Source organism: Sebastes umbrosus, chromosome 24 (assembly GCF_015220745.1).
Source record: "Sebastes umbrosus isolate fSebUmb1 chromosome 24, fSebUmb1.pri, whole genome shotgun sequence".
Taxonomy (NCBI): domain Eukaryota; kingdom Metazoa; phylum Chordata; class Actinopteri; order Perciformes; family Sebastidae; genus Sebastes; species Sebastes umbrosus.
In genome coordinates, this window is record NC_051292.1 from 13,370,301 (window position 1) to 13,395,151 (window position 24,851).

The 24,851-nt window shown below is 40.8% G+C and overlaps 1 protein-coding gene and 3 long non-coding RNA genes across 4 annotated transcripts in view; 1 reads left to right on the forward strand and 3 right to left on the reverse strand.

Moving 5' to 3' along the window:
* Window positions 1-24,851, reverse strand: part of LOC119483763 (NACHT, LRR and PYD domains-containing protein 12-like) — a 542,841-nt gene that overhangs the window by 251,466 nt on the left and 266,524 nt on the right. The window lies entirely within an intron of this gene.
* LOC119483876 lies at window positions 516-3,614 on the reverse strand. The gene is made up of 4 exons (XR_005205834.1): window positions 3,281-3,614; window positions 3,114-3,185; window positions 1,070-1,121; window positions 516-964 (listed from the first exon to the last, which is right to left on the reverse strand). It is a non-coding gene; the product is annotated as an uncharacterized LOC119483876 (long non-coding RNA).
* LOC119483868 lies at window positions 5,483-24,696 on the forward strand. The gene is made up of 3 exons (XR_005205827.1): window positions 5,483-5,575; window positions 23,378-23,384; window positions 24,596-24,696. It is a non-coding gene; the product is annotated as an uncharacterized LOC119483868 (long non-coding RNA).
* On the reverse strand, window positions 5,956-8,186 carry LOC119483862. Its single transcript, XR_005205820.1, has 2 exons — window positions 8,153-8,186; window positions 5,956-6,519 (listed from the first exon to the last, which is right to left on the reverse strand). It is a non-coding gene; the product is annotated as an uncharacterized LOC119483862 (long non-coding RNA).

Consider the following 24,851-nt stretch of genomic DNA (forward strand, 5'->3'; position numbering starts at 1 on the left):
TGTGCTCAACGGAGGAAAACCTGTATCCTACTTCGTGGTTGGGCTACGAAAGAGCAGCGGAGGAGAGACGTCGGGTCCTTAAAAGGACTGATAGCAGAGCCAGGAGAACGTCAGCTATGATTTCATGTGTAGGGAGGATACAGCATTGTAGCGTCTGTTTAATGACAGACAGTTACTTTTACTATTTTATGTACAGTTTAAATGTAAGGCAGTTTATGGGCAGCATTACACTAAAAAAATAGCTCAATGCTTTGATCACATGATCCTGTTTGAGCTGTAAGAGGTGGTGTTCACACATGTTTTACTAGATGTTTTAATATGGAGAGAGGATTAGCGTACCGTTGGAAAACAGCGGTTCCGGCTCAGTGACGCGACACGACGGAAGTTGCGCCCATAATTCACGCAAGGCATCATGGGGACTAGGAATAAGGTGGATAGGCATCCTATAATATATTATAGAGTGATGCTACAAATAACACAGGAAAGCACTGTAAGTATGAACACTATATACAAACACACCACCTTAACCCTATAATGTTCCATTTGGAATATTATTGGAGTATTATAGGCCAACTATAGAAGATGCATAACCCCAAGTATAATAATATAGCAATAAAATCCCAGCTGATGATGACTGAAACAGTATAACATGCTTAAAAATCATACATAAATAGGAATAAGTCAAAAGAGATTGCGGCTTACACACGGTAACATATGAATAAGGGGAGTACTGACACTTATTTGTCTCCACTTCAAGCACTGAATGGAGGTCTGCCAAAGAGATTCTGTGATGATCTGACCCTTTAAAGTGAACTCAGTTCCATCAACATTAAACACAGCAGCTGGTAATACTGAGAGAAAACATATCCTACCTCAGAGCTTCAGTGAAGAGAAGATGGTCCTTCAGTTGGTCTGTATACGCTTCCTCTTCTTCCTCCAGATGTCTTCCATTGATGCCACATATCTACAAGTGTGTGACAAATAAAAGTCTTAACATGCAACAGTAAAACTCATAATACACTTTTATAGAATTTATAGTTATATTTATAGTTAGTATTAACCTAAATACCTGGAGACTTCCATAGTTCCCACGATCATGTAAACACCAGTCGGTAGGTTGGCTATATGATGAAACACATGAGCCATTAAACTGTATTAACATCTACAATCTTACACTAATTGTGAGTATTGTGTGTTTTATCCTCTTTCTTTCCTCTTGATGTTGTTCCAGAGCCGGTACGCTTTCGCCAAGTGCTCATCCACAGGTGGCACTGATTTACCTCTGATATCAACAGCAGGAAAACTTTAACAAAAGAGATATAAAACACCATGTTCATTCTCACAATATAATGTAATGTAACGTTACCAACTCAAGGCATATTGAGAGAGGCTGGCACACGGGTCTTGGTGCCTTCAAATGTTGTCGTGTTTAGGTAAGATAAGTGGAAAGTTTCTGAAAGCTCAGAGTTCACAAGTTGTGACGTGTTTGCTGACGGAGGCCACGGAAGTTCATTTTCCGCTGCATAATAAGTTAATATATTGTAATTTTAGTCGTATATTTGTGACCACTCTGTTTCTGTCCTCCATGTTGACCCAATTATGGCGCGGGAGTCGAGGTCGATGGAACAATTGAGTATTTATTTCTCATCTGTATAATGGGGCACACACAACCAGGCAGGTCAGGACTACTGTTAAGATGGTCGGCACAGCCCGCTCCAACCACAGCCTGAGAGTTTCTTTCTGCTGTAGGTTACATTATGATCGTATAGCAGGGCTGTGTGTTGGCAAGAATTTGGCAATACGATACGTATCGCGATTCAATATATTGCGATACTGTAAGGAAGGCGATAAATTGCAATTTTTTAAATACAATTTTAGGAAAACTGTCGTAAAACACCATATGCATGAAATCGGAGTAAAAAAAGAATATGCAATCATTTATCACAGTCCCTGTAACATCCAGCACTACTTTGAGAGGACAGTACACTGAGAGGGTGCATCTCTTTGCAAATGCAAAAGTATTGACTGAGTTAATCTTTGCATGTAAACTATTAATTAAAAATAGATAGAGTGGATTTGAGAATCGATACAGTATCACAAAACATAATATCGCGATACTCTATATTTTCCTTACACCCTTCTAAATCCATAATGGAAAAACATTTCAATACAAAGTTATAAAATTACTTTGTTTACAATTGTATTGTAAAACATGAGCATAAAAAACATAAAACCTCTTTTCACATTCCACACTTTGTCATTCACATACAGTCATATCAATGCTATCTAATCAAATGTGGTTTTAACAGCACAGCTAGTGTGTTTCTTTATCCCAAACTCTAAATGTGGTTTTCATTTCTCTTTAACAACAGAAGAGATTTACATATAAATGGTGCTCTGCTGCCACCTTCAGGAGGGTTACAGAACACAGCAGGTTATATATGTATTATATATAGATTATATCTTGTGTACAGGCAGGGGCGTGTCCAGACATTTTTGATACTGTAGTATTCTCAGCAACAGAGAAACCTGAACTCCCAGGTATAAACAAAAGTCACATCCCTCCTCACATACCAGCAAATCTTGTTTTAACATTGTAAAGTGAACTGTTAAATAATGCCAAAATAATTTGTAAATTCCCAAAGTAGGTTACATACAAAAGAAAATCCTTATTCTAAAACAGTCACTTTATAAAGTGCCAACAAAATTAAAATAAATAAGTCTTTGGGCAAAATATTTACTTGACAAAACTGTGCAAAACGTTGCATGTGCAACAATGTAAATGGTTGGAGGTACAGACCGTGTAGAATATTTTATCAACAGAGATAGCTGACCTTACCAGAGCTTACGTGTGCATAAAAAAAGCTTACATCACTTGTAACAAATCTTGTTTCAACACTGATTTGTTACAGTAATAATGCTACAAAATAACCTGTGACTCCAAAAGCCAACATAAGAAAACAATGCACATTAAAAAACACAGTCACTCTCCGCCTTTAAAGTGCAAACATATTTAGAATACATACGCCTCTTTGAACAAATTATTTAACCAAACAAATGATAAACTTTACATGTGCTACAGTGTTGGTTACTCTAGTATTACCTAGTATTACCATTCAAGAGACCCAATCTGTTTTGACAGTTCCTTCCTTCCTTGCTTCCTTCCTCCCTCCCTTCTTCCTGTCCTTAAATAAAACAAGACAGGGTAAATGTTTAGCTTATTACCGTTACAGCTTTTAACTACAGGCACAGTAAGTGTAGTAAAATGTAGGCTACTCACATCTTTCACGACGACGCTCCAGAGACGTGTTGCTTCCATAGACTGACTGTAGAAAAACAGTTTGTTTCACCTGTAGGTTCACCTGCTCAAACTTCTTCTTCTTCTTCTTCGCGCCTTTTTTTGTTTTGCAGGCTACATACTACTTTAGCGCATCTCTGCCTCTCAGGTTTGAGAAGGAACTGCAACTCTAAACAAGAGTGCAGTTTACATTCAGTGCCGTGGCCCGCCTCTGACTGGGCATATAGCCAATCATATTGTAAGATATTGGGGTGGCACTTGGGGTGGCCAATCAGATTTCAGGGGTGGCCTGTGCCACCCAAGGCCACTCCCTGAACACGCCAGTGTGTACAGGACTTCACGAGTTGTAAACACGAGCTCACGAGTTTCATTGTAATTCTCCCTACACACTTCCACTCCGTTTGCGCCCTCGCGTGGAGGGTCCGCTATTTTAAGTCATATTATAGTATGTCGAAAAAATATAATAGTATATTATGTCGAAAAAAAGTCATAGTGTTTCGGAAAATTAAAAAAAAGCTATAGTATAGTAAATTGTGTTAGCTCACCTGGAAGAACAGATGCCCCGTGTACTCAGGTTGAGTCCTCATTGCAGCAAGTTCGAATCCGACCTGTGGCCTCTTTTCTGTATATCGTCCTCTCTCTCTCTCCCTTTCACTAACTCATGAAGACAAAAAGACAAAAATAATTAAAAAAAAAAAAAAAAGTCATAGTATAGTATGTTTAAAAAATTAAAAAATCATAGTATAATATGTCAAAAACAGTCATAGTATAGTATGATGAAAAAATAAAAATAAATTCCTATTATGGTATGGTATGTTGTGTTAGCTCACCTGGTAGAGCAGGCGTCCCATGTACCAAGGATGAGTCCTTACCACAGTGAGATTGAATCCAACCAGTGGCTCCTTTCATAGTATGTCGGAAAAAATTAAATAAAGTCCTAGTATATATAGTATTTTGAAAAAAAGTCATAGTATAGTATGTTGAAAAATGTCACTTAATAGAAATCTCTGTAGGCTATTATGTATTATTTATATTTGAAACAATCATGCATACTTAACAGTGTTTTCTTCTCCCTGACGCTTGGCCATTGTTCCATTAGCTCTTTATTCACTCTTTACTTTATTAGCATCAATGTGTGCACAGGTAATGTTCAGATGTTGTGATATGGTTTGCTAGAGGTAATGTTCTGCAACTGCATCATTCCAAAGGGATATTCACTCTAAAAAACTCGGAGATTAAATCTTTCTTTATTTGCAAATAGCCAGTAACATACAGTATATACAGAAGCTTACACCTTTGCAGAAATCTCCCAAGTGTTGCCTTTCTTATCATACCAAGATTATTCATATGTAGTTGCAGAGATATTCTCTTCATTTTGGGAATGTCATTTTCAAGCAGGGGCCTGAGCCAGAAGGTTACCGTCTCTACACTGGTAACAGAAAATGAGCAAAACAAAGTTGTCACTCAAATGGTGATGAGCTTTCCTACACTGTGACAAGTGTGTGTGTTGTTCAAATTTTACTAATGTAGTGGCCGGCTAGTTAGCTTGCTAATTCCATTTAAATGCTAAACTGTTTGAATTGAGTGCACATGGGAGAAGTTTGCCTCTGTCAGAAACCTCTTCAGGTTTAGGCAGCAACTCTACTTGGTTAGGTTTAGGAAAAGATAATGGTTTGGGTTCAAATAAACCCTTTCTGGCAGAAAGCCCTGAAGGCAAAGACTTCTCCCGTGTGCAAAATGAGCCGAACAGTCGAGGCAGAGGCAACGAATACTAGCCAATCACAGCACAGTAGGGCGGGACGAGGCCCAACACTGGGAAAAAAATAAGGCGTGGCACACGCCGTGCAGAGAGGACAAGATGAAGCCTGACCTTCGGCTGCATTCGTTAAAAATCCGGCAATAAGGCACCTTCCTGCAGGGTTGTGCGGAGGCGTGTTTATTGGTGCTTTAGAACGTAACCGCCGTGAAACAATCAGAAAATAATGTTTTATTTCTCTGATTCACTGCTTTGCTTTCACTAACGGAGCTCCCTCTCTTCATTCACTCTATAGATTGCATTTTTCATCATTTTAAATAAAGTAAATTATGATTACATTTAATTTTTTAACAACATTCCACCAGGAGCTACAGAACACGGTGGTGATAACGGCGACTCAACATTGATTTCTGAGGGGAAAAGCTCCACAGGTTGACTTCATGTGTCTGTGTTGAGCCATGTTATGTGAAAACTAGCAGGGTGACACATACACACGTGGACAGAATTGTTGGTACCCTTCCGTTAAAGAAAGAAAAACCCACAATGGTCACTGAAATAACTTGAAACTGACAAAAGTAATATCTCATTGAGAGTTACAGAAATCGCTTGATTGCAGTGATTGCTTCAGAAGGTTGTGCAACAAAATATTAAGTTAAGGGTACCATCATTTTTGTCCAGGCCAGTTTCATTAGTTTGTATTTTAAAATGATTCTGTTGAACCACAATTCAAAAGCAATGTCTGATTTTCATTAGTTAATTTTCAGTAAATTTTTATTTATTATTACTTTTGTCAGTTTCAAGTTATTTCAGTGACCATTGTGGGTTTTTCTTTCTTTAACGGAAGGGTACCAACAATTTTGTCCACGTGTGTACATCTGTAATAAACTAAAAAAATTTTTTTTTTTGTTTTACATCAAACATCACATACAAAAGACAATATTAAGGAGCTGACTTTCCACCAAAATCCAGACATAATCTGTTTGTAGTTAGTTGAGAAACTGAAGCCTCAGGTTCAGGTTCTATCTACTTCTTTCTGTTTGTTACAAGCAAATCTGTTATAATATGAAAAACGGCTGGCATTGGTATATATATTGTATATGGTATATATATATTTAGTAGTATGTGGAAATTAACTGCAGAACTCCATCGTTCCACAGGGTGGAGCTGCAACAGAAAGCAAAGCAGAAACATCTATTTAAATGTGTTAATCTACAGTTCTGTTGTCATAAACAGAACTGATCTGCAGAGGCACTTTGGGTTCAGAATATATGAATGAATGAAGACAAAGTGAAACCCAGGTCCAGGTGGAGGAGGTGGTTGAGTGTGGAGCAGAAGGAGTGGAGGAGTCTCAGTGTGTCTGCAGAGACTGTGCAGAAGGACAGAGTCCAGATACACTGATGATACTCTGTCAGGTCCAGAGGAACACACAGGGATGATGGTGGTTAGAGATCACTACCACCCCCATCTGATGAGAGAAGAAGAAGACAACAGAAGTCATCCATCAGTGTTTACAGAGACTCCCTTCATCAGCTGTCAGTCAGCATCCAGTATAAAGAGCAGAAGGGACTTCAGTCTGTGTAGCGTAGCCAGCTTCCTTTCAGCTCTCATGTTAACGTATTGGAGTGAACACACTGAGCTCAGAGCTCCCAGACCAGAGGCCTGTACTACGAAGCCAGTCCAACACACCCAGGGTATCTTCTCCTTATCTGGTTTAACTAACCCCTCAACCAAGATCCCGCTAAATGGTCCTACGACAGTTGTTATCAACTCCGTAAGTCAACCCAGGGTTTCTCAGTCTGGCTATGAGCGCGTTCAAGCGGACAGCTGACTGTGTGAATGTGTAAATTAACCAACTTTTAATATCACTGCCACATCTAGAGCACCATAGATCTGACTAGAACTAATTACACGTGTGTTCCATTAAATCAATGTGTTGATTAGATGTGTTCTTATAGAATAGAACAGAAGATACTTTATTCATCTCCTGGAGGAATCACAATACTTTAGTCTTATTCTTTCAGCTCCAACCCCGGCGGTGTGAAACAGACTTGGGAGAAAGTAAATAATAAATCTATAAACATAATTCACAGCGGTAAGCAGGCTTACTTTCACATCTTCTAATCACCCACAGCATACATAAAAGTATTGGTAGCAAACTAACCAAGGCAACACATTCAGTCTGAGGGACTGTAGGAGCACGACTCTGACGTGTCTCACTGCAACATACGGCTCAAGAAGCTGATTCAGATGAGTGACTATATGAATATCATATATGAATATATGATAAGAGATCATGTACTGATTTTGTGTTATTGTGGTTATATAAATGTCATTTATGTCCGTTTCACACCGCTGGGTTTGCAGCTGAGAGAAGAAGGCTACATTATTGTCATACAGGTCATAACAATACATGTGATCACATTAACTCAGCAGAGTACACAAAGTAGTTCTAGTCAGATCTCTGGTGCTCTAGACGGGGCAGTGATATTACAAGTCTGTTCATTTACACATTCACACAGTCGCTGACCTTTCTGCATGTGTCAGTTTAAACTGTGTTGCTTTTAGCCTGGCATTATGTGTTCAAATTCTTTGTCTCTGTGTAATATTATCTTATGATCCACACAGTGGAAATAAACTGCTGAGAGTCCTGAGAGCATCATTACTGCAGAAACAGAGAGCTTTTCACTGCTCACTTTAATGATGGATTTACTGCTGCTAGGTTGGTTTCAGTCACATTTCAATGTTTCATCTACTTTTAAATATTACATGACAAATATGTAAATATTAGGGCTGTCAATCCATTAAAATATTTAGTCGTGATTAATCGCATGATTGTCCATAGTTAATCGTGATTAATCTCAAATTAATCACGTTTTATATCTGTTCAAATTGTACCTTAAAGGGAGGAGACATGAACACAACAACATCTTCTTCACATCGACTCAAACACATGATCACAACAAGCTTCTGGCTGATCTGATTGGCTGACTGTTCTCTCTCTCTGTGTGTCACCGTTCTCCTCTCACAGCTTAACGGAGGAAACACATCACAACAATACTGCTGAAACCAGCATGGACCGACTCCGACCCTCTACTGACCTCAGAGTCTCCAGTCTACAGTGTGGACTCTCCAGAAAACCACACAGGACCTTCACTCCTGAATCCTGCAGGTTTGTGTTGTGACTCAGCTCCAGCTCTCTCAGATGGGAGGGGTTGGACTTCAGAGCTGAGGCCAGAGAAGCACAGCTGATCTCTGACGAACTGCAGTCCCTCAATCTGAATAAAGAATAAATGATGAAGATAAAAATCACTTTATAATCCAGTCAGATGTGTTCAGGTTTTAAATGTGTAGCTCAACATCACTATGTCCTAATCAATGATCTTTTCCCTAAAATGAGTAGAGTGACTTTGTCATTGTGTTATTGTGGATCATCATAATGTCAGCCTTCTACAGACATCATCCAAATGTCACCACAACATTCATACACCTGTTCATGTCAACACACATCAATAACATGCTGCTGATCTCGGTGTTCATCTATGTGTGTGTGCTGAAGGATCAATATCAATGATCAGACATTATTTGTGGAACATGTTGAAACAATCAGAAACCAGAGAAATATTTCTACTTCATGAAGTAAACTTGATCAATTCAGAACAAATATTCAGGGTTCCTACACATTTTACATTTTACATTCCAGACTTTTCCAGACTTCTCTGTAGATTTTTCAGACCATATTTGACTTTGTGACTCGGGGTTCAGAGGACGCTGTTACAAGACTACACCCCCCCCCCCCCCCCACCATGGTTGAGATGTCAAACCATTTTCCTCAAAGTTTGCATCCAGCTCTCTTTTCCCCATTTGTAATTGTTAACCAACCAGGCTTTGTGTTTGGGATCATCAAGCCAGCCCTCAGAACACTTTACTCATCGTGGTCGTTCAGTCTACAGTCCTACAGAGAAAGCTGGACGACGTTCTGCTGTCAAACATCCTGCTCTAGGTGAATCACAATGATGCCGCCCCTCTATTAGCACCAGGGACAGACTGGGACACAAACCCATCCCAGGACTTTGAGACGGAGAGGTGTCTTATGTGAGCGGCCGGAGGGCGCGAGACGAAACATTGTGGGTTAGTAATTTTACCACTAATAGAGTTTTAGTGGTATAAAGAGAATGTGATGATGATGATGAAGACCTTCAAGACTCTTCATCGTGGATGACACCTCCTCAGTTTGTATCAGCACGTCATCACTGAATCAAAACAAGACCGGCCAGCTGGAACACTGGTCACAGTTCATCACGTTCATGATGTAAATGATTGAGCCAATCAGATTTCAGCCAGAACGAGGATCAGTCCAAATTAGGAGGGGCCGCTCGTCCCCCCCCTCAATATGTAAAGTATTAGATTGTCCCAGTCTGACAGGCAGCGTTCTGCTCTGTGCCGTCTGCCTGCAGTTACCGGTTACTTTTTATTATTATATTATTATTGTTATGTTGCTCATGATGAATAGTTGGCCCATATTTGGCTGCCAAAGTGCCGCCCTAGGCGGTTGCCTAGTTGGCCTCTATGGAGGCGCCGGCCCTGGCTGTGACGTTCAGGCGTAGAGGCAGCTCTGTAGGAGTGTGCGTTCAGTCAGAGCCTACTTCCTGTGCTGCTTTCAACGACATCAAGCTCTCTCTGGCCCGCGCTCTCTCACACAGTAGTAAACATTGTGGCTGCACCGGCTGCTCTAAACACCATGAAAAACACTCTGCTTGTATGATCTATTTATTTTTAGAAATTCTGAATTTGATATCTTAGAAAGCAGAATAGGGGCAACAGTCTGGAAACAGACATGTTTTTCCATTCTCTCTTTTCTTTTTTCCATACTCATCCAGACCTGGAAATGACTAAAATCAAATTCCATACTTCTCCATACTGCGTAGGAACCCTGAATATTAGTTGAGAGGATCTTCTGTATCCAGATGTGACCATTTACCAACAATGATAAACATTCATTTACTTTAACAACTAACAGTGGACATTTTCTACACTTTCTTTAAGAAACACAAGTCTTTTGTGACTGCAGACTAGATTTAGTTCAAGAAACATGAAAATATGAAGAAAAGAACATTAATAACTTTATGGATGTAAGTTATGTTTGTACATAAATCAGGTTCAATTGTTAATTCAACATATAAGATCTCTAATAGTAACAGAGAGTCAGTGAACTGACCTCAGAGTCTCCAGTCTACAGTGTGGACTCTCCAGAAAACCACACAGGACCTTCACTCCTGAATCCTGCAGCTTGTTGTAGTTGTGACTCAGCTCCAGCTCTCTCAGATGGGAGGGGTTGGACTTCAGAGCTGAGGCCAGAGAAGCACAGCTGATCTCTGACAAACTGCAGTCCCTCAATCTGAATAAAGAATAAATGATGAAGATAAAAATCACTTTATAATCCAGTCAGATGTGTTCAGGTTTTAAATGTGTAGCTCAACATCACTATGTCCTAATCAATGATCTTTTCCCTAAAATGAGTAGAGTGACTTTGTCATTGTGTTATTGTGGATCATCATAATGTCAGCCTTCTACAGACATCATCCAAATGTCACCACAACATTCATACACCTGTTCATGTCAACACACATCAATAACATGCTGCTGATCTCTGTGTTCATCTATGTGTGTGTGCTGAAGGATCAATATCGATGATCAGACATTATTTGTGGAACATGTTGAAACAATCAGAAACCAGAGAAATATTTCTACTTCATGAAGTAAACTTGATCAATTCAGAACAAATATTCAGGGTTCCTACACATTTTACATTTTACATTCCAGACTTTTCCAGACTTCTCTGTAGATTTTTCAGACCATATTTGTCTTTGTGACTCGGGGTTCAGAGGACGCTGTTACAAGACTACAGCCCCCCCCCCCCACCATGGTTGAGATGTCAAACCATTTTCCTCAAAGTTTGCATCCAGCTCTCTTTTCCCCATTTGTAATTGTTAACCAACCAGGCTTTGTGTTTGGGATCATCAAGCCAGCCCTCAGAACACTTTACTCATCGTGGCCGTTCAGTCTACAGTCCTACAGAGAAAGCTGGACGACGTTCTGCTGTCAAACATCCTGCTCTAGGTGAATCACAATGATGCCGCCCCTCTATTAGCACCAGGGACAGACTGGGACACAAACCCATCCCAGGACTTTGAGACGGAGAGGTGTCTTATGTGAGCGGCCGGAGGGCGCGAGACGAAACATTGTGGGTTAGTAATTTTACCACTAATAGAGTTTTAGTGGTATAAAGAGAATGTGATGATGATGATGAAGACCTTCAAGACTCTTCATCGTGGATGACACCTCCTCAGTTTGTATCAGCACGTCATCACTGAATCAAAACCAGACCGGCCAGCTGGAACACTGGTCACAGTTCATCACGTTCATGATGTAAATGACTGAGCCAATCAGATTTCAGCCAGAACGAGGATCAGTCCAAATTAGGAGGGGCCGCTCGTCCCCCCCCCTCAATATGTAAAGTATTAGATTGTCCCAGTCTGACAGGCAGCGTTCTGCTCTGTGCCGTCTGCCTGCAGTTACCGGTTACTTTTTATTATTATATTATTATTGTTATGTTGCTCATGATGAATAGTTGGCCCATATTTGGCTGCCAAAGTGCCGCCCTAGGCGGTTGCCTAGTTGGCCTCTATGGAGGCGCCGGCCCTGGCTGTGACGTACAGGCGTAGAGGCAGCTCTGTAGGAGTGTGCGTTCAGTCAGAGCCTACTTCCTGTGCTGCTTTCAACGACATCAAGCTCTCTCTGGCCCGCGCTCTCTCACACAGTAGTAAACATTGTGGCTGCACCGGCTGCTCTAAACACCATGAAAAACACTCTGCTTGTATGATCTATTTATTTTTAGAAATTCTGAATTTGATATCTTAGAAAGCAGAATAGGGGCAACAGTCTGGAAACAGACATGTTTTTCCATTCTCTCTTTTCTTTTTTCCATACTCATCCAGACCTGGAAATTACTAAAATCAAATTCCATACTTCTCCATACTGCGTAGGAACCCTGAATATTAGTTCAGAGGATCTTCTGTATCCAGATGTGACCATTTACCAACAATGATAAACATTCATTTACTTTAACAACTAACAGTGGACATTTTCTACACTTTCTTTAAGAAACACAAGTCTTTTGTGACTGCAGACTAGATTTAGTTTAAGAAACATGAAAATATGAAGAAAAGAACATTAATAACTTTATGGATGTAAGTTATGTTTGTACATAAATCAGGTTCAATTGTTAATTTAACATATAAGATCTCTAATAGTAACAGAGAGTCAGTGAACTGACCTCAGAGTCTCCAGTCTACAGTGTGGACTCTCCAGAAAACCACACAGGACCTTCACTCCTGAATCCTGCAGGTAGATGTTGTAGCTCAGATCCAGCTCTCTCAGATGGGAGGGGTTGGACTTCAGAGCTGAGGCCAGAGAAGCACAGCTGATCTCTGACAAACTGCAGCCCTTCAATCTGAATAAAGAATAAATGATGAAGATAAAAATCACTTTATAATCCAGTCAGATGTGTTCAGGTTTTAAATGTGTAGCTCAACATCACTATGTCCTAATCAATGATCTTTTCCCTAAAATGAGTAGAGTGACTTTGTCATTGTGTTATTGTGGATCATCATAATGTCAGCCTTCTACAGACATCATCCAAATGTCACCACAACATTCATACACCTGTTCATGTCAACACACATCAATAACATGCTGCTGATCTCTGTGTTCATCTATGTGTGTGTGCTGAAGGATCAATATCGATGATCAGACATTATTTGTGGAACATGTTGAAACAATCAGAAACCAGAGAAATATTTCTACTTCATGAAGTAAACTTGATCAATTCAGAACAAATATTCAGGGTTCCTACACATTTTACATTTTACATTCCAGACTTTTCCAGACTTCTCTGTAGATTTTTCAGACCATATTTGACTTTGTGACTCGGGGTTCAGAGGACGCTGTTACAAGACTACAGCCCCCCCCCCCCACCATGGTTGAGATGTCAAACCATTTTCCTCAAAGTTTGCATCCAGCTCTCTTTTCCCATTTGGAATTGTTAACCAACCAGGCTTTGTGTTTGGGATCATCAAGCCAGCCCTCAGAACACTTTACTCATCGTGGCCGTTCAGTCTACAGTCCTACAGAGAAAGCTGGACGACGTTCTGCTGTCAAACATCCTGCTCTAGGTGAATCACAATGATGCCGCCCCTCTATTAGCACCAGGGACAGACTGGGACACAAACCCATCCCAGGACTTTGAGACGGAGAGGTGTCTTATGTGAGCGGCCGGAGGGCGCGAGACGAAACATTGTGGGTTAGTAATTTTACCACTAATAGAGTTTTAGTGGTATAAAGAGAATGTGATGATGATGATGATGAAGACCTTCAAGACTCTTCATCGTGGATGACACCTCCTCAGTTTGTATCAGCACGTCATCACTGAATCAAAACCAGACCGGCCAGCTGGAACACTGGTCACAGTTCATCACGTTCATGATGTAAATGATTGAGCCAATCAGATTTCAGCTGAAACAGGGACCAGTCCAAATTAGGAGGGGCCGCTCGTCCCCCCCCTCAATATGTAAAGTATTAGATTGTCCCAGTCTGACAGGCAGCGTTCTGCTCTGTGCCGTCTGCCTGCAGTTACCGGTTACTTTTTATTATTATATTATTATTGTTATGTTGCTCATGATGAATAGTTGGCCCATATTTGGCTGCCAAAGTGCCGCCCTAGGCGGTTGCCTAGTTGGCCTCTATGGAGGCGCCGGCCCTGGCTGTGACGTTACAGGCGTAGAGGCAGCTCTGTAGGAGTGTGCGTTCAGTCAGAGCCTACTTCCTGTGCTGCTTTCAACGACATCAAGCTCTCTCTGGCCCGCGCTCTCTCACACAGTAGTAAACATTGTGGCTGCACCGGCTGCTCTAAACACCATGAAAAACACTCTGCTTGTATGATCTATTTATTTTTAGAAATTCTGAATTTGATATCTTAGAAAGCAGAATAGGGGCAACAGTCTGGAAACAGACATGTTTTTCCATTCTCTCTTTTCTTTTTTCCATACTCATCCAGACCTGGAAATGACTAAAATCAAATTCCATACTTCTCCATACTGCGTAGGAACCCTGAATATTAGTTGAGAGGATCTTCTGTATCCAGATGTGACCATTTACCAACAATGATAAACATTCATTTACTTTAACAACTAACAGTGGACATTTTCTACACTTTCTTTAAGAAACACAAGTCTTTTGTGACTGCAGACTAGATTTAGTTCAAGAAACATGAAAATATGAAGAAAAGGACATTAATAACTTTATGGATGTAAGTTATGTTTGTACATAAATCAGGTTCAATTGTTAATTCAACATATAAGATCTCTAATAGTAACAGAGAGTCAGTGAACTGACCTCAGAGTCTCCAGTCTACAGTGTGGACTCTCCAGAAAACCACACAGGACCTTCACTCCTGAATCCTGCAGCTTGTTGTCATCCAGATCCAGCTCTCTCAGATGGGAGGGGTTGGACTTCAGAGCTGAGGCCAGAGAAGCACAGCTGATCTCTGACAAACTGCAGTCCCTCAATCTGAATAAAGAATAAATGATGAAGATAAAAATCACTTTATAATCCAGTCAGATGTGTTCAGGTTTTAAATGTGTAGCTCAACATCACTATGTCCTAATCAATGATCTTTTCCCTAAAATGAGTAGAGTGACTTTGTCATTGTGTTATTGTGGATCATCATAATGTCAGCCTTCTACAGACATCATCCAAATGTCACCACAACATTCATACACCTGTTCATGTCAACACACATCAATAACATGCTGCTGATCTCTGTCAAGTCTGGAATTAGAGGATCAATATCAAATCAGACTTGTTGGACTTCATTACTTCATTTATTACATGGCCTTCTTCTCACTGTATCTGCTAGCCTAGCAGGTTTATGTCATTTAAAGGAAAGGTCCACATTTGTTCAAGTGTGTCTGTAAACAACAGCCACATGTCATATGTACATTAAAAGAGTTATTGGTGGCAGTAATCATTCCTCCTGTGAAGTGGTCCCTTCATAACACAACTACACTGTAAGAAATGACTTCACAAGTTCAAGTGAAACTAATATGAAGATTCAGCAGTCTGAGTCGACAAATCAAAGTTACACACTGTTTAGTACCAAATTCCCTCTTTGAGTTACTATTCCTCCTGCAGCTCAACAAGGAAACTGTCAAACACAACATACTGACTGGATACATACTAAGGCTGGGCAATATATCCATATTATATCCATATCGTGATATGAGACTAGATATCGTCTTTGATTTTGGATATCCTAATATCTAGGGTTGTCAAAGTTAATCGTTTTAACGCCACTATTTTCTTTAACGCATTAATGCAATCGATCTTCCGGAGGTTATAGCGGCTCAGTTTTAAAGCTAGAGTGAAGATACTGGTATCATAGGAAACTGGAAAACCTGATGAATCCATCGGTACCAACCATGTCAAACTAGCTCGTCGGGAAGGAGGTTAAATAACGCTCCAAACTTACTCTAAAGTTTGGCGAGGAAAAACTGTCATGGGCATCTTCAAAGGGGTCTCTTGACCTCTGACCTCCAGATATGTGAATGTAAATGGGTTCTATGGGTACCCACGAGTCTCCCCTTTACAGACATGCCCACTTTATGATAATCACATGCAGTTTGGGGCAAGTCATAGTCAAGTCAGCACACTGACACACTGACAGCTGTTGTTGCCTGTTGGGCTGCAGTTTGCCATGTTATGATTGGAGCATATTGTTTTATGCTAAATGCAGTACCTGTGAGGGTTTCTGGACAATATCTGTCATTGTTTTGTGTCTTAATTGATTTACAATAATAAATATATACATACATTTACATAAATCATATTTGTCCACTCCCATGTTGATAAGAATATTAAATACTTGACAGATCTCCCTTTAAGGTTCATTTAGAACAGATACAAAAATTGTGAATAATTTGCGATTAATCGTGATTAAATATTTTAATGGATTGACAGCCCTAGTAATATCGTGTTGTGTTGTAAGTGTCGTCTCTTCCTGGTTTTAAAGGCTACATTACAGTAAAGTGATGTCATTCTCTGAACTTACCAGACTGTTCTAGCTGTTCTATTATTGGTCATTTACACAAAAAAATATTATGATATTTGATTTTCTCCAAGTCACCCAGCCCTAATACATCTAACTCAGACTGCTGAAGCCTCTGATTAGTTTAAGATCAACTTTACAGGTCATTTTACACAGAACAAGACTGTGGATTTAGTCCTCATCTCGTAACACTCAGGTTATACGGGGGTTGCTTCACAGACAGAAGGAATGATGACAGACATCAATAACTCTTTGAATGTACATATGAACATGTGAGTATTGTATTCAGATAGACTTGAACAAAATATGGAACCTGCAAAGATGTTTCATGATGCAGAATATTTATTTGGTTTTTGCTTCAAATAATTAGACAATGCTGACATGAAAACAGATCACAGTTAGATCTGCTGTCAAAAAGAACGTGGGAATAACTTAGAACCATAGAGACCTCTGATTAGATGGTGTCATTCATAATCATCACTTGTGTGCCTTTAAGTTGGTGCAATACGTGTTTGTTGAAGAGTGCTGCACCTTTAGACATGTTCAAATAGAGCGCTACAGGAATGAGTCCTAAAACCCAGAAATGAAGTTAGCATTTTAGCACTTCCTGTTCCCTCGTCTGGAAGTCAATGGGTTTTTAGTTAGATGGCTGAAATAAGGTCTGTGGTTAAAGGTCCAGTGTGTAGGATCTGGAGGTATCTAGTGGTGAGGTGAGGAGATTACAACCAACTGAAGCCTCTCCTGTGTGCCAAGCGTGTTGGAGAGCTACGATGGCCGACGTGAAAACGTGAATGTCCCTCTCTAGAGCCATCTGGAGCAGAGCCAGTGTGTAGAGAGTGTGTGTACAAACTACACAAACTACAGTCAGTGAACTGACCTCAGAGTCTCCAGTCTACAGTTTGGACTCTTCAGTCCAGCAGAAAGCAGTTTCACTCCTGAATCCTTCAGGTAGTTGCGACTCAGGTCCAGCTCTCTCAGATGGGAGGGGTTGGACTTCAGAGCTGAGGCCACAACTTCACAGTGAGTATCTGAGAGTCACAGCCAGAAAGTCTGTGATGACACAAAAATTACAAAATATGTTATTATGAAAGAGGACAGTTTATATTTACTTCATGCATTTGATGACTAAACAGTTTGATATATACTTCTTTAATCAACATTTACTCCTCACATCAGTGGTTCAGCTAATCTTATCTCACTGTTTGACATGAAACAATAATTCTCATCACTCTCTCTCAAACCTGCAGACTTTTAATCTTTGTTTTTCTTTAATCTTGCAGATGAAGAGAGAGAACATGTAGTTACATTGAGGCTTCCCTAATGTCCAGTCTGTCAGTGTGATCTGATCCCAGGTCTGTCTCCACAAAGTTAGCATGAGGCCTTCTTGATTAGAAAAGCATTTTTAAAACTCAGTGAATAAGTAATAATAATACAGTTGATAAAGATGACCTCTCTTTGCTAGCTACCTGCTGCTTTCAGGTTCACGTCCATAAATGGGAAAATTAAACAAATCACTATAATATTAGACCTGTACATAATTAAACATTCATATAACTAGATATTTTGATGACTGCATGGTGTTTTGTCATTAACACTCTTTTCTGAGCATCAAACGTATTCAGCTCACAAACACAATGAATGAACCAATGAGGTTGCATTATTTACAACATAATGACATCAGAAAGATGATATCAGTGTATCAGCATTAAAAACATAACATTGATCTTTGGTTTGTATAAGATCTCTTAAAAAGTCTGAATTCTACCATTCTGCTGTTATATATTCATCAGACTGCTGTTATTGGTGGAAGCTGTGTATTTCCTGTTACTACTCTTCTCTACAGCAACAAGAGAGAGAAACACCAGAGTTTCCTTCTGTGAGTAACAGAATAAAAGGAAAGACTTCAAAACAAGATGATGGAACACAACTTGAATTCATTAGCAATAAAATGCACCATTGCTCGATTCAACACACTCAGGGGTTTTACAACGACTATCTTTGTCTCGTATGACCAGTAGTTTACGGTGGCTAATGCTAGAGTTGGGTCGATTTTCGGTTTTGCCGGTCCGGTCCGGTCCGGTGTACGAGCTTAAACCGGTTTGATTTTATGCTAACGACACGTTCTGGCAAATTAAAAAGTAGCCGACATCAACAACCTGTGCCGACAGAGTCACAGTGCTAAATCCAGCCTGTATTGCATTACTAATAAGCAATATGACAACGTGATTAACGTAATATTATGATATAATGTTGGTGTATAAACAAGAAGAGGTTTGTTTACTAGGAAGTTCATGTGTTTTTTGGGGTGACGAGACGAGACATGGCAGAGCTGGTCTCAAAGAAAACTAAAACTGCAGCAACATGGCAACAGTTTGGATTTGAAGCCAACGAAAGAGATGAGCCCAAAAACACACGAGGTAAGGTGTAATGTGGTGCAAGGCCTATTGAAAGCAAACCCCAGCACCAGGACTCTGATCCCAGGACCGCCCCGACTCCCCGCCGGATCAGCAAACGTTCTGTTGCTGCCGTTACACCGGTTAGACCCAGCACTCCACCAGACAGCTGATCTTTTGTTTTTTTCATTTGTTTTACCAGGTTCACATGTCGTCTCCATCACCCAAAACATAAATAAGAAAAAACTGTCAAATGTAACAATTATTAGAAATAAATAGAATAAGTGTTCATTAACTTGACAGCTAGAAACACAAACTACTGAAACATTTTGAACTCAACATTTGAAACAGCTCAAGAACATCTGTGACAAAATACAAATACATATTTATGTAATAAACACGTGGAACATTTATAAGAATATTATATTTTAAGAATAATTTATAGTGTGTATATTTGAAGAACTAAACTAGTAATCTACACTGATCTATAAAGTTAATCACATCTGGACTTACACAGCTTTTCTGCAGTTCCTCACAGCTGGAATCAGTCTCCGTCGTCCCTCCTCTGATGTGTTGTACTTCTTCAGGTCCAACTCATCCAGAACCTCCTCTGACATCTGCAGCATGTAGGCCAGAGCTGAGCAGTGGATATCAGAGAGTTTCTTCTCTGATCTGTTCTCTGACTTCAGGAACTCTTGGATGTCCTGATGTACCGAGTGGTCGTTCATCTCCGTCAGACAGTGGAAGATGTTGATGCTTCTGTCAGGAGAGGTTTCGGCATCATACATGTTCTTCTTCTTCAGGTTGTTGATGGCTCTCTGGATGATTTCTGGACTGTTGTCTGTCTGACCCAGCAGACCTCCTAAGAGTCTCTGGTTGGACTCCAGAGAGAGGCCATGAAGGAAGCGAACAAACAGGTCCAGGTGGCCATTTTTACTTTCAAGGGATTTCTCCATGGCTCTCTTCAGGAAGTCATCCAGGGTTGAATGAACATATTCTTCTCCCAGGAAGTCCTTCAGTACCTCTGTGTTGCTGTTTGTGTAACAGTGGAACATGTAGACTGCAGCCAGAAACTCCTGAATGCTCAGGTGAACAAAGCAGTAGACTGTTTTCTGGAAGATCACACACTCTCTTTTGAAGATCTCTGTACAAACTCCTGAGTACACCGAGGCCTCTGTGACATCCAGACCACACCGCTCCAGGTCTTCTTGGTAGAACATGATGTTTCCTTTCTCCAGATGTTCAAACGCCAGCCTCCCCAGCTTCAGAAGAACTTCCCCGTCAGCCTCCGTCAGCTCCTGTGGACTCGTCTCACGTCCCTCACCGTACTTCTGCTTCTTCCTCTTTGTCTGAACCAACAGGAAGTGTGAGTACATGTCAGTCAGGGTCTTGGGCAGCTCTCCTCTCTGGTCTGTAGTCAACATGTGGTCCAGAACTGTAGCAGTGATCCAGCAGAAGACTGGGATTAGACACATGATGTGGAGGCTCCTGGATGTCTTGATGTGTGAGATGATTCTGCTGGACAGCTCTTCATCACTGACTCTCCTCCTGAAGTACTCCTCCTTCTGGGCGTCAGTGAAGCCTCGTACTTCTGTTACCCTGTCAACACATGCAGGAGGGATCTGATTGGCCTGCTGCAGGTCGGGAAGTTATCCAGACGAGAGCTGAGGGAAGCAGATTCCCCTGGATGAGGTTTGTCAACAGCACGTTGACTGATGACTTCTGGGTGACATCAGACACAACCTCACTGTTCTTGAAATCCAGTGAAAGTCTGCTTTCATCCAGGCCGTCAAAGATGAACAGAACTTTACAGACAGCGAGCTTCTCTGCTGTGACCTTCTGTAATGTTGGATGGAAAACATGGAGCAGCATGAGAAGACTGTACTGCTCATCTCTGATCAAGTTCAGCTCCCTGAACGAGAGCAGAACCACCAGACTGACATCTTGGTTCTCCAAGCCCTCTGCCCAGTCCAGAGTGAACTTCTGCACTGAGAAGGTTTTTCCAACGCCAGCGACGCCGTTCGTCAGAACGACTCTGATGTGTCCCTGTTGGTCAGGTAAGGCTTTAAAGATGTCCTGGCACTTGATTGGAGCGTCATGGAGGGTGCTTCTTCTTGGAAGCTGTCTCAAGCTGCCTCACCTCATGTTGGGTATTAACCTCTTCACTCTGTCCCTCTGTGATGTAGAGCTCAGTGTAGATCCTGTTGAGGAGGGTTCCACTTCCTGTTTCATCAGTTCCTTCAGTCACACATTCACATCTCCTCCTCAGACTGATCTTATGTTCATCTACAACCTCCTGCAGACCTCTATCTGCTGAAAGAGAAGGACAAAAGTTAAAAATAAAGAAAATGTGATTATTATTTTCATTGCCAATATTGAAGTGATCAATATAAAGTAAATAAAAAAGCAGTAAAGGTTAAACAGTCTAGTTTTAGTGGAAGCATCAGAAATGCTCCTTTTTCTCTCAGTCGGTGTACATGTTTGATTGACAGCAGAGGAGGCGGAGCCTCAGCTGTCCGTCTGCAGCTCTTCATCTAAACAGCTCACTGTGGCTGTTCCTTCCTCACTGTAATATTTAAAACTGATCCACTCATCAAATAATGCAGAATATGTTCATAACTCGTTGTGTGGACATGTTTTTATTGAACAGCACCAATAACAAAAGCCGGGTTTCCACCAAAAGTTCCTGGGACTTTTTAGTCCTACTACTTTTAAGGAACTAAAAGGTTCCTTCAGTCCACTGTTGTCTGTTTCCACTACGGTCTAAAGACCTGTGAAGATTCAGCAAATTAGTCCTCTGATGTATGAAAAAGCAACATGACATGTGACGAGAGCTGTTGGTGGTCGCAGTAGTAAACACACTCTGCAGTCTGCCGTTCAGTGTGTCGTCCGTTTCATCTAAAAAACACGCTGGAAAATAATAAACATTAGGTTTAATCTCACTGTGACGACATTTACTGCACGTTGGATGTAATGAATGAAATGCAGAGGAGGAAAGTGAAACTAAGAGCGTCCGTCTCCACAGTAAATCATGTTGAGTATTTGAGGGTTATTTATTTATGTCTCTCTTGTTTTCTCTGTCTTTTTGGCTGGACCGCAGACGGCCAGCCCTACAACCCTAAAAGTCTGTCACTGAGTGATGAAGTTACACGATTGGTCGTCTGAGTGTCGGAGTTTCCTCATTGACCTCTGGATCGTACGCCAACGTTGGTGTATGTATATATGTCTATGGCTTGAACGGCCAGTTGAGTGGAGCAGGGCGTCCCCTAGTGTCCTCGCAGGACCTGGTGGGACTTTTATGACTTTTTATGTATTAAAAGAACAAGTAGTGTTTTCAGACATGGAGACGTCAGCAGACAGATGTAGAGTCTTACTTTGTACAGTGCTGGTCTGACCGGCTGGCTGCAGTCCAGCTCTGGTTCTGGATCTTTTTCCACACTGGGGACAGGAGGAGTCTCCTGATGAAGCAGACTGGTCCAAGTACACAGCACAGCAGGACAGCTGGTCCTCCACAGAGACATCACTCCTCTTCCTCTTCCTGTGAAGACATGTCTTTATAACTAAAAGGCTTTGTTGATTGGCCGACACTGTCTCAAAGCTCAGATGGTCACAGGGAACAGTTAAAGTGTTGTTACTTTTCTGTTTGAATTCAGCATTCAGTCTGTGATGACAGTGTTCCTTTTATTTCAACTCTCCTGCTTTCATAAACACTAATGAGCTGAATTTTACTATCTGGCTGTCTTATTAACCTCTTTACAATCCAACGGACGATATTCTGTCTTTCAGAGGTTGTAGCGGCTCAGTTTTAAAGCTAGAGTGAAGATACTGGTAACATGTGAAACTATAGAAAACCTAAAGAATCCATCGTTACCAACCATGTCATGCTAGCTTGTCTGGAAGAACGCTCTGACCTCCAGATATGTGAATGTAAATGGGTTCTATGGGTACCCACGAGTCTGCCCTTTACAGACATGCCCACTTTATGATAATCACATGTCATAGTCAAGTCAGCACACTGACAGCTGTTGTTGCACGTTGGGTTTCAGAGGGGTCGTCCTCCAGAGGGGTCGTCCTCCAGAGGGGTCGTCCTCCAGAGGGGTCGCCCTCCTGATCAGTTTCTCCTGTCTGTCCTGTCCCCGGGTCGTACGCCTGAGTTTTCCTGCCCCGTCCCTGTTCAGCGCCCGGCCGCTAGCCCCTTAATCCCTCCTCCGGACTCCCTCCACCCACCCTGATGGAGTTCATAGACTCTGTTTTAGGGACGTCTGGGATCCGTCCCTTGAGAAAGGGGGGTACTGTCATGGTCTTGGGTTTTGTTTGTAGTTTGTTTCCTGTTTTATTTTGTAGGTTCAACACTTTCTACAGCTACTTCACAGTGAAAGTCCTCCATTAAAGAGAGCTGATCATGTTCTTAACAGTCTCACGGTCACTTTGGGCAGCTTAGCTTGAGTTAGTTAGGTTTGAACTGAGGTTAGAAGTGGTCTAAATAGTGTGGTAGACCAGCAGTCTAAGACACACAGTATGTAACAGTGGTGTCTCTGGTTCAAATCCAGATGGTTTACATTTATTTTTATGTCATTCTGTTTTCTGTCACTTTCTACTGTCAACTATCAAATGAAGGCATGAATGTAATTCAAATATTCTAAAAAGAGAAGTGGTCCAAATTTACATTACTGCCCCTTTTAGTATGAGCAGATAACTTTAACATCACTACTGCCCAGGGATGTTTGTTCTTGACCTTAAGGAACAACATATGGTGGAGAAAATCTAAGGTCAAAGGTCCACTTACTAATGATCCAAAACTTTCAACTGCAAGCTCTGAATCTTTAGTAAGTGAGCTTAAATTCCCTTCACCATATTCTACATCAGTAGTTAGTTAAAGAACAAACTCAAACATTCAACACGCGTTAGTTTGGATCAGAAAGTCACACAATAACACAAACTAACTAACCGATGGATGCAGCAGTAGAGCAGCAACTCCTGTGTTCTGAGAGGGAAAATTACTGCTTTTGTGTTACACATTTACACATTTGAAACACATTCTTTCAGATTTTGAATAGTTGTAAATCTTTACAGCGACTTCAACGTTCAGGCAGAAATATGAATATTTTCTTGAAGTGTAAATTGTGAAATGGAGGTTCTCAGGTGTTTTGTTACAGAAATACAATCAGTAGTTTGTGACTATAAAACCCAGACTAAGATCCATCTTAGTTTGAAACAGTATCTGCACTAATAGTTCTGCATCAGGAATATAAATCTGTTAGCAGAACATTTAGTCTTCATCCTCAATGCATCATCATCCATCAGGTCAGTGCACAGTAGAAACAGTCTCTTACTTTGTGTCTGAGGGTCCAGGTTCATTACTGAAGGATAGAGGAATGTACATGGACCGGTCACTCTTCATAGACAGACAGCTGGGTACTGGAGACTCTGCTCTCTGTCTGGACTGAACTCTGCAAACACCAAGATGATTTTATTCACATCACATGACTCCTTGATAAATTCTCTGATGACAAAGACATTTCAGTTTCTAAATACACAAACTACTGCTACTGTCAGTAATGTGGTTTAAAGTTTGTATTAGTCCTCTTAGATTACAGCTGTTCTGGGTGACTGACAGCTGTCACAGATACGAAGAGGAAGAATGCACTAATTCATTCTCTTTGTGTCACCAACAGTGTGTTAAACTTCACTTAGTAAATACATTTTAGTAGAGATGTTATATAAAAACACACAATCAACAAAGTCATGGCACTGGCATGGCATAACTTTGTTTTTATATCATCCTGTATCTTCCCAGTGGTGTTCCTTATGTATTCAAATCTGAACTCTATGTACGTATGTTTTAGCATCAAAATGCTGTTTTCACTTCAAGACCTTCTAAAAACTTTCACCCACGTGACCTGACGTAGGTTTCTACATGATGACACTGCTACATGTACAGTATATATACAGCCGTGGACAAAATTGTTGGTACCCTTCCGTTAAAGAAAGAAAAACCCACAATGGTCACTGAAATAACTTGAAACTGACAAAAGTAATAATAAATAAAAATTCACTGAAAATTAACTAATGAAAATCAGACATTGTTTTTGAATTGTGGTTCAACAGAATCATTTTAAAAAACAAACTAATGAAACTGGCCTGGACAAAAATGATGGTACCCTTAAAGGGACTATTTGTAACTTTCAGAAATGCTTCTTAACAGCGACACCTGTGGCCGTGAAATCAACGAAAGTCAGCGTC